Here is a 12,500-nt window from a genome sequence, read left to right on the forward strand (position 1 = left end):
TTCTATATCATTTTTACCTGATATACCATAATTTAATTAAACTTTCAACTATATCATGTGTTTTAACAATTTTAAGTAATTTGTTTCTATTTTGGTAACTGGCAACCCATCCATTGATATTTCTGAGAAGTGCGCTAGCGACCTCGATAGGAAATGAACGTCGCCAATTCACGCTTAGATATTTGGATTTCTTAACAAAATTGATTGAAACGTGAGAAAATAAACTCGAAATCAGTTTACTAAATCATCGAGATGGGCACCGATGCATAAGCTTTTTGCGTGAAAACTTTGTACGATGAAAAAATAAAAGGTAACTGTATTATTGGGGGTTAATGACCGAGAAAATTCCTATTTCCGAATGTTTTTCTGAATTATAACAAAAAGTTTCCTCTTCCTGCGTGATAAGTATTTGTAGTACGTCTATTATAAATGTGAAGTGAAAAAGAATAATGATTTACCTTCCCACTGATACCATGAAAATTAATTGAATCGTACTAAATTGTTGATAATAAGACATTTTCAAGGAGTCCATGCAGTGTTCATAGTCATTGTGATTCATTGAGCAGCACCACTTGGAGTAGCCGGTACTGTCTTTTCACCGGAGTAGAGATCTCCGGGTAATCGGTAAGGGTTAATAAAGGTTACCTCATTATGCTCTTAATTAGCCATGCATTTGGAAAATAAACATTTTGTACGTATTTTTATTTTGCTACTTTGATCTTACGTTGTTTCTATACATATACACATTTCCATAATCGGGATTGCGTTTTCAAAATTTCATGAGTATGTAAAAATATATATGGATGAATATTCATTTGATTTTTAATATTAATTACAGCACGTGTTTTTGACTTCTTATTAAAGGTTTAAAGGTTGCTTAGAAATGACAGAGGACAGGGATTGCGGCAATGCTTAAGGAGACTGACCTTATAAACATATGATCAGCGCTCAAGGACCTTATCCCCACTGTTAGAAAAAAACATAATTTTAATCGGAAATTCTCCGTAAAAATATACTGTTCTCAACCGCATTTCAGTAAAATACAGGCGACCGTAATTTTTAGCCTACCTTTTTATTATCTTAAACGAGTTGTTGACCGTAATATCTCTTTTTTAAAAACGATAAATGCCTGGCAACATTTATTCCTGGATATACACTATTTTTTTCTACAAATTTCTAACATTACACCCAAGCTAAGACCAAGGAGGGCCAGGCAATAGCTGCAGATGACCTAGCAGATAGACCTATAAGCTCCCCCAAACGCGCCATCCTTAGCTCACAAGGATGGTGATGTTGCAGCGACCAAAGAAAGCTAACGAGCTTGAGCCGAACTTGAACCCCAGTCTGGCGTTTACCATTCAGGGACGTTACCGCATCGGCCACCACAACCCTTGAAGAACTAAAACAGTCGTGTCATAGCCTCTGTACAATGGTCTTCCAGTGTCTTTGGTTAGAGTTTTCTTGCTTATGGGTACGCTGTTCTATCTTGTTTCTCTTCCTCTTTTTTTGTTAAAGTTTTTATAGTTTAAATAGGAGATATTTATTTTGATGTTGTTACTATTCTTAAAAAATTAATTTTTCTTGTTTCCTTTTCTCACTGGGCTATTTTCCCTGTTGGAGTCCCTGGGCTTATAGCATCCTGCTTTTTCAACTAGGGTTGTAGGTTAGCAATTAATAATAATAATAATAATAATAATAATAATAATAATAATAATAAACAAAGAAATGAAATAATCATAGTAAGTTTAATTTTTTTACGATGCCTTTGTTCATAATCAGCAAAGAAAAGAGACTTAAAAAGTTGAAAAACGAAAAGAAAAAGATTAATAGAAATATTAAACGCAAAACACCTGATCTAATTAGATTTCGGTGTGTCCCGAATTATATGATAAAACCCACGTGCCGTTTGGCATAATGCTGTTATGCTGCATAACCTAATTATCATCTAATTTAACGTTGTTACGAAGATAACGCTATTAGCTTTTGATAGGGCCAAATTATCACATGATATAACTCAATAATCTGTTCGCAAAGCCGAAAAATCTCTTTAGATCTTTTTTTTTATGAAAAGGCTTTTTTTTATCAAACGTTCTGCAATTCTTTTTTTCTAAATCGAGTTAGGGCTCTTGTTTTTGTTACTAAGCAAAATATGCAAAAGGAAATTAAAAAATATTTTTTTTTTCTCATCAAATTGAAATGGTCGAAATTCTTTTAATAATTTGGCTAATTTTCAAATAGTGTGTTAAGGTCAATATAATCATTAATCAGTCTGAAAGGGGATACAAAGACTGCGTCATTGTAAAGAAACAATAGAAATGTTATTCGATAAGAATCAAGTTAATTTTTCACCTTATCATTTCTGCTTCGGTAACTTTTTGGAAACTGGAGCAAGATGATGATAATTATGATAATTCTTTGTGCATTTGTTGCAGTATACAGTGGACGAGAATCTGATAAAGTGCGTATTTTGGTGAGTTGTAAGTTGGATGGAAGTGCGCATGAGCTTATCAGTCACATCTCAAAAAAATATTTGAAAATCTGAAGGATAAAGGCCTTTAGAGCTATCCTTTCCAAAAGGAATAAACATATATGTAAATAAGTCGGTAAAATAATAAAAATTATAATAATAATAATAATAATAATAATAATAATAATATTAATAATAATGGATTCGGAAGTATCTCATTTATTTTTCAAGGAGAGATATATGTCAAGTAAAAACAAGTACAGTTGTTGACAATATTCAACAGGGTCAAGCAATCGTCATCCTCAGGTCGAAGCATTCTGAACATGGTAAGGTGAAGTTCAAATTATTGCAAAAAACTGGCTTTTGGTCTCATGCCAGTTAAATTCTCACAGTCGGTGACGGATCTGAAACCGTCGATCCGTTCTTTGGCTGTGATGCACTCTGAATGTTAACTGCACCAAGTCCGGATATCTCACCAATCAGCTGCCGGGATTATGAATAGAGGGTTAAAGTGAGTATTTACTTTTACAATACATGGTGATTCAGGCAGGGAGTTAAGTTTCCTGTGATTGATAAGAATATAACTAGGTCAGATTTAGTATCCAGGCAGGCTGTCTCCATGCTCAACTCCATCTTCCAGGCTTTGAACCCTGAGCAGCCTCGAAGTACTGGTGGCACCAGGCTGTCTGCTGGCTGGTATGATAACCTTCTCCTGGATGGTGGTGAAGGTAGGTTTATATGGCTGAATTAAAACTTGTACCAACCGTGTGTCACACAATTGTACATAATTATTTTGTATATATTATGCTTGTATCTGCGCTCTTCCCTCGCACTAAAAAGAACCTGAATGATCATATCTCCGGTTTGCTCTGTAACATTGTCTGTCTTTCGAACATGTTATGTCCTGTTGCCTTGAGATTTTGTATATAAAGGAGAGTGTTCCTTAATAAACAACTCAGTTGATTGCTTCCTGCCTTTGAGTTCACAACCCTCTCTCGGCACCGTCACATTGGTGACCCCGGAAGTCAACTCGCTCCCACTGCCATCCACTCCCACCTCCCTCGCCCCTCCATCGTTGGTACTATGACGGACTCTACTACAGAAGTTGGCGCTGCGGCCGCCCCATTGAAACTTTCACCGTTCGCCAGCGGAGAGGCATTTGCTTAGTTTCAGTGCGCAGAAGTCCAGTTTCGCATCAACGGCGTGACTCGCTCAACCACCAAAGCAGATTATGTTCTCGTGCCGATACCCGAGGACACCTTCCTGAAAATATCCGACTGGCTTTGTGAACAAGGAGACACGCCAATAGCGTATGACGCCCTCAAAACATACCTTCTGCAGCAGTACTTGCCGTCGCCAGCCGCCCGTGTAGTAAAGCTTTTTCAGCTCTCGCAACAACCGTTGGGGGACCAAAGGGCTTCGCTTGCCCTCAGGGAAATGACCAGTATCGCTCGCCTTCAACCTGCCGCAGACGGCTCTCCTCGTGAGGTGAACCTACTTCGTGCCCTTTGCATGCGCCGTTTACCCGGACCTATACGCGCTGCCATACCCAATGTCGATAGTTTACCCATAAAGGACTTGATGACCAAAGCCGACGCCCTTATGGACAGCCACTTCAAGACCTCCATCAACGCCTCCACCCCTGACGAAGAGGATGCCTATTCAACGTCAACTGAAGCTGACATGAATGCCGTAGGACATACACGCCCACACCGTGACATGCCGAAGCAGAGATAAAGCCGCCCACCACCCACCAATCGCTCGCGCCCCAACAAACGACTTCTACAGCCACTTACTACCTCCCATCCGCCGCAGTCTTGCTACTACCACTTCAGATTCGGGGCAACTGCGAAGAAATGTGCCGAGGATTGTCAGTGGCCAAAAAACGTGTAAGTAGGCCATCGCTCGTGGCGGTGGCCTCCCGTGTTTATAATCTTTTCTTTTTACAGGATGCAGGAACGGGCGTGCGATTTTTGGTAGACACGGGTGCTTGTCGCTCTTTTTTGCCAAGGAAACTCTTCAAGACACGATGTAGTCTGTCTACATCTGCCGACGTCCGCTTTGTAGCTGCCAACGGATCTCCGATACCCACCTACGGTTACGAGAACCTCACATTATCGTTTGGAAACGGTAAATTCAATTGGAAGTTTCTTGTTGCTGAGGTCACCATGCCAATCCTCGGTGCCGATTTCCTCTCTTATTTCCACCTTCTGGTCGATGTCGCCCACCGACGATTGGTCAACGCACCCTCGTACTTGTCGACACCTCTTCAACCCGCCCCCTCTAACACCGCTCTCCACATTAGCGCACTCACGGATGCCTATGCCCACCTCCTCACCTCGTACCTGGAAGTTTTCCGTCCAGAACTTCGCCAAACGCCCACGGTTCCATCCAAGCGCGGTATTTATCACCGTATCAAGACAACGGGACCCCCAGTCTTCGCAAAATTCAGACGTCTGGCACCGGAACGATTGGCAGCCGCCAAACAGACGTTCGCCGAAATGGAGGAAATGGGCCTTTGCAAAAAGGCCTCCAGCCCATGGTCGTCACCCTTACACATCGTTCTGAATAAAGACGGCTCCTCCGTCCGTGCGGGGATTACAGGCGCCTGAACATGCAAACAGAACCGGATCACTACCCCCTCCCAAACATTGCCGACGTGACCTCCTACCTGCACAAAGCAAAGGTTTTCTCTACGCTCGATCTCCTGAAGGGGTATTATCAGGTGCCTATGAACCCAGAAGACATCCCCAAGACTGCCATCACCACTCCGTTTGGTACCTACACTTTCAATTACTCCTGTTTTGGCCTTCGTAATGCTGGGGCCACGTTTCAACATCTCATGGATGGCATCTTAGGGGACCTCCCTTTCTTTGTATGTTATGTGGACGACATACTTGTGTTCTCCTCCTCAAAAGAGGAACACCTCCGACACCTGCGCATCGTGCTCGACCGCCTGCAACAAAACGGCCTTGTAGTCCGGTACGACAAGGGTACCTTTGGCGCCAACGAAGTGTCGTTCTTAGGGCACCGCATCACTCCTGAAGTTGTCCACCCCCTCCCTGAGAAGGTAGCAGCCGTTCAGAACTTCCCCGTGCCCTCGATCGTCAAAGCTCTGCAGGAATTCTTGGGCATGATCAACTATTATCACCGTTTTCTGCCAGCCATTGCCGCCACTCTGGCTCCCCTCTACACCTCCCTCAAGGGCAAGCCGAAGGACTTGAAGTGGGGTCCCCTTCCAGATGCAGCCTTCTGCAATGCAAAGAAGGCCCTATCAACTGCTAGGGCTCTCACTTTTCCTATCCCACATGCCCCGCTCCTTCTTTCCACCGATGCCAGCGACGTTGTTATTGGTGCAGTACTCGAGCAGGTGGTCAACGGCTCGCCCCGCCCATTGGCCTTCTTCAGTAGAAAACTCTCCAAGGCAGAATCGGGTTATTCTACCTTCGATCGAGAATTGCTGGCGGGGCACTTGGCTGTCCGTCACTTTCGCCATTTCTTAGAAGGTACGCCCTTCGTCATTCGCACAGACCACATGCCTCTGGTGCACGCCTTTACTCGACAGTCTGATGCCTGGTCGGCCCGGCAACGCCGACATCTCTCCGCTGTGGCTGAATACAATTGCACCCTTCAATACGTCCCTGGGAAAATGAATCCCGTTGCCGATGCCCTGTCAAGAAACACGTTGGCTGCCGTTCAACTGGGATTGGATTACAACGCCCTGGCTGAAGCCCAACGACAGGATCCAGAGTATCAAGCATGTAGGACATCCTGCACGTCCCTCCGTTGTGAAGACTTTCCCCTTGAAGACTCCAACACCACCCTCCTCTGTGACGTCAGTACTGGCAGACCGCGACCTTGGATTCCTACTCCCATGCGACGACAGGTGTTTGATTTCATTCACGGCCTTTCACATCCCTCGTGCTGTTCTACTGCACACCTGCTGAAGGCAAAGTTCATTTGGCACGGCATTTCTAAGGATGCTAAGTATTGGGTCCGCGCCTGTACTTCTTGCCAAACTTACAAAAAGGACATCGACACACGAATTCAGGAGTGGGCACCTTTCCTCAACCTCATCGTCGTTTCGCACATATTCACGTCGACGTTGTAGGCCCCCTACCCACATCACAAGGACATCGTTACCTGTTTACCATCATCGACCGCTCCACTCGTTGGCCTGAAGCCATTCCCATGGAAACTGCAACGTCCGCCTCATGTACATCTGCCTTAATCTCTGGATGGATTGCAAGATTTGGTATCCCTGAACATATTACTTCTGACAGGGGAACCACTTTCACCTCTCAATTGTGGACATCATTAGCGAATCTCCTTGGCATCACCCTATGTCAGACAACGGCCTACAACCCCGCTGCCAATGGAATGGTTGAACGTTTTCATCGCACCCTTAAAGCAGCTTTGATGTCCCGCTGCAAGGATTCAAACTGGTTTACTCAATTTCCCTGGGTCCTCCTGGGACTAAGGACCACTCCTAAAAACACCCTCGACGTCTCGGCAGCTGAAATGGTGTATGGCGACCCGTTGGCCGTCCCTGCCGATTTTTTTCCTTCTACAACCTCCTCCGACGATCTCCAGCGCATACGCCACGTCGTGGGAAAATTTACTCCATGCCGCCAGACTTACATGCCCCCAGCGAAGCATCACATACCAACAGACTTGCACTCTGCAACGCACGTCTTCCTACGCAACGACACTACCAAGCCACCACTAACGCCCCCTTACACGGGCCCTTTCCTTGTGATCCGACGCAGTCCGAAAGCATTCCTATTAAACATTCGGGACAAAGAAGACTGGGTCTCCATTGATCGTCTAAAACCTGCTTATCTCCTGCCAGATGACCCGCCTACAGTTCGCCTCTCTAGATCAGGGCGCTCTCTTTTAACTTGTACAGTATGTCATTTTTAGGGGGGGAGCCATGTACCAACCGTGTGTCACACAATTGTACATAATTATTTTGTATATATTATGCTTGTATCTGCGCTCTTCCCTCGCACTAAAATGAACCTGAATGATCATGTCTCCAGTTTGCTCTGTAACATTGTCTGTCTCTCGAACATGTTATGTCCTGTTGCCTTGAGGTTTTGTATATAAAGGAGAGTGTTCCTTAATAAACAACTCAGTTGATTGCTTCCTGCCTTTGAGTTCACAACCCTCTCTCGGCACCGTCACAAACTGCTCACAGGATATATAGACATCTGCTATCTGGAGTGTTGCCAATAATGCTGATGTTTTCGTGATGTGCTAGCAGGCAACATTCCGGTCATGGACTTGCAGGATGTGTGGCTTGATATCCCCTGAAAGATGTGACAGAATAATTGTTTACAGAGATATATAGTCGTTATTCCATTGTAGTAAACGGACCATATTCGGTCTGGGCATCTACATTGCCCCTTGCTGATCAATAGCTGGGAAGATATATGGTAATGGCTGAATGTTATAAAGACCTGGAATAATACCAAGTGGACCAGTTGGGAGTCAGTTACGCTGTGATTTAACAATATGTTTACCGGTTCAGATGAAAGTCCAGGCAGCCTGTTGTCATGCTCAGCTTCATTTTCCAAGGTCTGTTCTGTGGGCTGTCTCGAAGTACGGGCAGTGTCAGGCTGTTTGTTGGTAAGCAGGAAAAATTCATCTTGGGTGATATTGTGGTTGTTTCTCTTACAAGAATAGGTTGCCTTCCAGAATGTGCTACTTGATGCCTCCCTTATTAATGTGACAGATATATAGTCATTATTACAATGTAGGAAATGGTACACCCTCGGACAAGGGACTTGTTCTAATAAACAACGTTGGTCCACCTCAAATGGTACTGCTTAGGTGCGATGGGGCAGTTCTTAATGTAATGCTAATTGTTCTTAGTTGTCTGATCGTAGATAATGAATTTAGGGGACTTACCACTGTCCAATGTGCTATTTTCACTGACAATCTCCATATAGATGAGACTATCAACACAAAGAATGACAAATGTGTACAGGAAGTCTATGACTATGCTTCTTGGCCTCTCGAAAGCTGTCCTTTGTTCACTCCTACAAGTTTGCTCTAAAAAATACCATATAATGAACCATGGGGGACAGATGTATCTAAAAAGCCAGTGACTTGATAGGTTCCCCTTTAGGAGTTCTGTTCCCGAACATCTACATGGGAATTGCAAAGCAGTCGGTCTTTTCTCCTGGAAGTCTTTTCACCAAGGAAGTCCAGTATCTACGTAGGATATTCCAGAAGTGTAGCAATTATAACTTTTTAATGGATGCTGTATGTGCCAGTCCTATTTACCCCAAACTTAATAGCCATGGTCTCTGCCTCAATGGAAACAGTGAATGGCTTTCCTGTTACTAGACCAGCAGCATCTGGGCCTTTGTCCTGCAGGTCATTTCCCACTTTTCTACTTTAGGCCACCCATGAGAAGCTAGATCGAGTTGTCAGGCTTCTGAACATCGGCTATGCCATCAGTCATGTCCACAAAGAGGTCAGGAAAGCACTGAACCTGCTGAAAAGACAATTAACTTTTTTTTTTTACAAGGGGTACCTACATTGAAGCCATTTGAGGGATGAGACTGCTCTGAATAAGATTATCAGAGAATGACAGAACAGTGGAACCTGGTACAGCTCTTAAATTTGTCATTTACACTCAGATGGTGATAAGAAAGAACTTTATCATGAAGAACAACCCTACACCACCTATGCTGGACCTATTAAGGAGGACTAATGTGGTGTATCAATATATATGCTGGAACCAAGGATGTCCCAGTAACTACTGTACATTGGTGACATGAATATGCATATGTCCAGTCAATTATTCACTTACTTCCAGCAGGGGGCCGCCAAGAAGCCCATACTGCAAGCGCATGGCCAATACATTACCTTCAAGCAATTCATAGAAAATACCAGAATTATTGGCAGCTCTCAAAAAAAAAAAAAAAAAAAAAAAAAAAAAAAAAAAAAAAAAAAAAAACAGATGTCTTTGTATCCAGGGAGTAGTTGTGATCCACCAGGAGAAACTTACTCTCGACACCGCCCTGGAAGAGTTTATCCTGCTAACCAAGACAGCCTGACACCACCCATACTTCAGGGCTACACATGGATCAGACCATAAAAGATGAAGTTGAACTTGAGCACAGATTGCCAGGATGCTCACCTAGCTTGGTCAACATCTTGAAAAATCTCACCAAAACTGACTACCTGCTTGAATCACCTGATATAACAGGACATTTCCACAGTGAGCCGTCTTCACCTGTCATCGCAGCAGCTGATCAGTGCAATATTCTGACTGGGCCCAGCATTACCTCAAAAGTTCAAAAGTTCATCACGACCAATTAAAGAAGAGATAGACTGCACCAGCGCCTCAACTCCTAATGTGGACTAGTCAATGAGAATTCAACTAACTTAAGACTACAATCCACCAGATTCATATACTTATTGGAATATCTCGATATCATCTGCAGAATGCTTCAACCTAAGGTTGAGGTTTGCCTGATCCTCGAAACATTGTCAACAATTATACTCATTTTCAATGTGTGTAAAATAAACAATAAAATTAATTACTTGACATATCTCTCTTCATGAAGATGAAGGAGATACACTCAAATGCTTCCTGAACTAGAGGGGCACTTATTAGGGCACATACCTCTGCCATGGCAGCTTAGTTCCCTACCTTTCGGTCGACCTTGATCTATAACAACGGTCTCCAAACTTATAGCTGATTACGTGAATTGAACATTTCCTTGGCCATGACCTTGACCTTTGACCTTGACCTTCCAAAATTTAATAATTTCCAGCTTTTCACATTACACTTAATCCCTGGAAGTTTCATTTCTCTACGATTAAAATTGTGGACAGGAAGTTGGTCACAAACAATCACACACACACACACAAACAAACACACGCGAAAACATTACCTACACCCAACTTCGTTAGCGGAGGTAATAATAACGTATTTTGTTAAAATCATCTACATATAAAAGTAAATATATTTAAGTAAACCTCCAATATATTATTATTATTATTATTATTATTATTATTATTATTATTATTATTATTATTATTATTATTATTGTTACTTGCTAAGCTACAACCCAGGTTCGAAAAGCAGGATGCTATAAGCCCAGGGGCTCCAACAGGGAAAATAGCTCAGTGAGGAAAGGAAAAAAGGAAAATAAAATATTTTAAGAAGAGTAACAACAATACATATATATCCTATATAAACTATGAAAACTTTAACAAAACAACGGGAAGACAAATAAGATATTAGATAAAATAATGTACCCGAGTGTACCCTCAAGCAAGAGAACTCTAACTTAAGACAGCGGAAGACCATGGTACAGAGGTTTTGGCAAGACCCAAGACCAGAGAACAATGGTTTGATTTTGGAGTGTCCTTCTCCTAGAAGAGCTCCTTTACATAGCTAGATGGTCTCTTCTACCCTTACCAAGAGGATAGGGGCCACTGAACAATTACAGTCCAGTAACCCTCTTGAGTGTAGAAGAATTGTTTGGTAATCTGTGTTGTCAGGTGAATTTGGACAGATGAGAATATATAAAGAATAGGCCAGACTATTCAGTGCGTGTGTAGGCAAATGGAAAATTAACCGTAACCAGAGAGAAGGAAACAGTGCAGTACTGTCTGGTCAGTCAAAAGACACCATAACTCTCTAGCGGTAGTATCTCAACGGGTGGCTGGTGCCCTGGCCAACCTACTACAGTATGTCGCGATATACTGTATTTCCTGTGATAAAGAATTCATATCCGGATCATTAAAGAAAAACTAACAGATCCACTTACGAAAGATATCTTTTTATTCTAGATAAACACGTTTGATTACTATGACTTAATGTTTAAGAATGAAAATATTGATATAATATAATCGCTGATAAAACAATTGAATGTTAATTGTACTGTGATTAATAAATCCTAATTATCATATTTTTTTCAGCTAGTGACTTGTTTGTGTAAGGGTGTTCCGATATTTTCGTATGATTTATATAAAAAAAATGGCACTGACTTTATGAATAATAATGAATTCATGCCACTATAATGAATACTGAATTAATACTATCATTATGATTTTTATATTGTTATTGCTATGATTAATATTGTCAATAGAAATGGTTTTATTACAACGGATATTTGATTAATGTTGTCCTTAGAAATGGTATAGAGCAACTGTTATTTTATCAACGATATCCATGTAAAATTGTTATTGCAACAAACTATAATTCAACACATATACGAACCTACAAGTAGAAAACAAGATATCGTCAAAGCTAACCTGGCTCACAGTGAACTCTCCCTTAGAGAAAAAGTTAAAACTTACAGAATAATGAAGGATAAATAAATAACAGTAATAAACAACAATATGCGTCATGATAAGTATAATAATCTAAAGAGGTATTACTGTCCTTCAACCTATGAGTAGGCTGCTGATTACAATAGTGTGTGGTAAGCAAGATTCGTGGAATTCAAGACGTCATTGCGAAATAACTTCGATAAGGAACATATTACCAATGACCTGCTGGTGACTTATTACTCTATCAATTTACTCTCTCTCTCTCTCTCTCTCTCTCTCTCTCTCTCTCTCTCTCTCTCTCTCTCTCTCTCTCTCTCTCTCTCTCTCTCTCTCTATATATATATATATATATATATATATATATATATATATATACATATATATATATATATATATATATATATATATATATATATATATAAATCGGTGAAAAAAAAACTGTTTTAAATATGCTGATTTCCGATTACTAGATTTGGATTGAGATAAGTTTAACCGATCTTTTAAATGTATTTTTATTTTCATTAACCAAAATTAGTTATGCCAAAATGGATATAAGACTAAAAAACAACAGCATTGCCAAAATGATGCAAAGGGAAAAACTATAATTAAAAAATACTAAACCCTTTTGAATGTTGCAATTTCCATTATGTGGTTTGGTGGCTTTGATTGGATTATCAACTAAATCCTTAAATCACAGAATTATGCATTTATATACTGTATATATATATATATA

This window comes from Palaemon carinicauda, chromosome 17 (assembly GCF_036898095.1).
Source record: "Palaemon carinicauda isolate YSFRI2023 chromosome 17, ASM3689809v2, whole genome shotgun sequence".
NCBI lineage: Eukaryota > Metazoa > Arthropoda > Malacostraca > Decapoda > Palaemonidae > Palaemon > Palaemon carinicauda.